Raw genomic sequence first — 2650 nt, forward strand, 5'->3', positions numbered from 1 at the left:
TCGCTCTTCGTTCCTCCCTCCTCATTCGGAAATGGCCACGTGTCTCAGAAAGTTTGCTTCATGCCTCCCACATATCCCTCTCCAAACACCTATCCAGTTATATCAAGTGTCTTCGGAAGGGAACATGGGTAACATTACGCAGACTTTGGCTATCGACATCTCTGTCAAAACAGGGGTTGTCGAAAATATTCATATTGGAGTCACATGTACTCCTGAGGAAATTCAAATCTACACAGATCTATTTCGTGAATTTCGTGATGTTTTCGCATGGTCTTACGAAGAAATGCCCGGCATTGACCCCAGTATCGTGGAGCACGAAATCCCTACCTATCCTGGGGCTAAGCCTGTTCGTCAGCGTTTACGCCCGGTGCACCCTCGAAAGGCTGCAGCCATCAAGGCCGAAGTTGAAAAGCTTTTTCGAGCTGGTTTCATTTATGCCATTCCCCTCACGGAATGGGTATCTAATATAGTTCCTGTCAATAAAAAACAGGGCACTATTCGGGTTTGTGTTGACTATCGCGATATCAATCGCGCCTGTCCAAAAGATAACTTTCCTACGCCTTTTATTGATCAGCTTATCGATGATTGCGCAGGAAGCGAAATTTATTCGTTCATGGACGGCTTTTCTGGTTACAACCAGATCAACATAGCCCCCGCAGACCAGCACAAGACTGCTTTCATTTGTCCTTGGGGCACCTTCGCTTACAAGAAGCTACCTTTCGGTCTTAAAAATGCCGGCGCCACTTTCCAGCGTGCGATGTCGTATGCTTTTCATGATATCCGAAACATCGTACAGCCTTACCTGGATGACCTACCCGCTCATTCAGCTAAACGTCAAGACCATCCATCTCATTTACGCGAAATCTTCCTTCGCTGTCGACACTACCGTATTCGACTCAATCCGCATAAGTGTGTCTTCTGCGTGGAATCTGGCCGACTACTCGGGTTTATCGTCTCCCGAGAGGGCATCCGTTTGGATCCCCTTAAAGTCGAGGCCATTGTGAATCTTCCTCCCCCTGCCACTCTACAGCAATTACAAAGCTTGCAGGGAAAAGCCAATTTTCTCAGACGATTCATCCCAAATTATGCCGAAGTGGCCAAGGGTTTCACGCGATTACTAAAGCGAGACACGCCCTTTCATTGGGACGCTATCGCTCAGCAATCTTTTGAGCGTCTTAAAGACCTTCTGGTCTCAGCTCCGCTCCTAAGACCTCCAAATTACCACCGTGACTACACCCTTTATCTGGCCGCTGCCGATACCACCATCGGCATGGTTTTAGTGCAAGACGATGACGATGGCTCGGAGCACGTTGTATACTATCTTAGTCGCAACCTCCTTGATACGGAGACTCGCTATGCATATGTCGAAAAGTTGGCATTGGCCGCTGTATGTGCCGTCCAACGTTTCCGTCATTACATCCTGTTGCGCACAACGACCGTGATCTCTGACTGCAACCCCATGACCTATATTTTATCACGTCAGTTGTTGGGGGGCAAATACTCGAAGTGGATCGTAATCCTCCAAGAGTTCGACTTGGAATTTACTGCCGCCAAGTCCAAGAAATCACTGGTCTTTGCTGAACTGCTCTGTTCCTTACCATCTCAATCTGCACCATCTCATTCAGAGGAGCAAATTCCGGATGAAACGCTCTTTCTCATCAGCACTCTCGACCCATGGTACGGGGACATCATTGTATATTTACAAACGTCTTCGTTTCGTCCCAATACATCAAAGGAAGCCCGACGACGGATACGTCATCAGGCTCAACCGTATCGCATTTTAGGCGACACCCTGTACCGCCTCGGCGTCGATTCTATTCTTCGCCGATGCTTAACTCTCGAGGAAGCTGAGCGAGTCATGAATGACTGCCACTCCGGCGCTTGTGGCGGCCACATGTCCGGATACGCTACCGCTCAAAAGATCCTCCGCGCTGGTTATTTCTGGCCTTCTATATTCAAGGATTGCATCCTTGCTGTACGCGCATGCCATGAATGCCAGGTTTACCACCGGAAGATGCGTGCACCTGTTGCACCACTGCACCCTGTTGTAACCGTAGGTCCATTTGCCAAATGGGGCATCGATTATACGTCCTGTAACCCTCGTTCGGCCGGGGGGCATGGGTACATTATCGTTGCCGTGGATTATTTCACCAAGTGGGCCGAAGCGATGCCTACATTAAACGAAGACGGTCACACAGCGGCGCAGTTTTTATTCAATCATATCATCACTCACTTCGGAGTCCCTCAGGCTATTGTTACAGATCATGGAAAGCATTTCCGAAATCATATGATGACAGAGTTAACGAGCCAGTTAGGCTTGCGTCAAGATAGTTCGTCACCGTACTATCCTCAATCTAACGGTCAAGTTGAAGCTGTGAACAAAGTTTTGATCACCATGCTTCAACGCACCGTCAATACACACAAGTCGAACTGGCATCTAATGCTTTTCCCAGCCTTGTGGGCCTACCGGACTTCTGTGAAGGATGCCACCGGTTTCACCCCGTTTCAACTGGTCTATGGACTGGAGGCTACCCTTCCCGTCGAATGTGAAATTCCTTCATTAAAATTAGCTGTCGAGTTGCTTCCCAACACCACTCCGGTGGAGGAACGGCTTCTTTACCTAGAACGGTTAGACGAGACTCGTCGTTTG

Source organism: Pinus tabuliformis, chromosome 8 (assembly GCF_031772625.1).
Source record: "Pinus tabuliformis cultivar Carrire ecotype Pingquan chromosome 8, CPIR1, whole genome shotgun sequence".
Lineage (NCBI taxonomy): Eukaryota > Viridiplantae > Streptophyta > Pinopsida > Pinales > Pinaceae > Pinus > Pinus tabuliformis.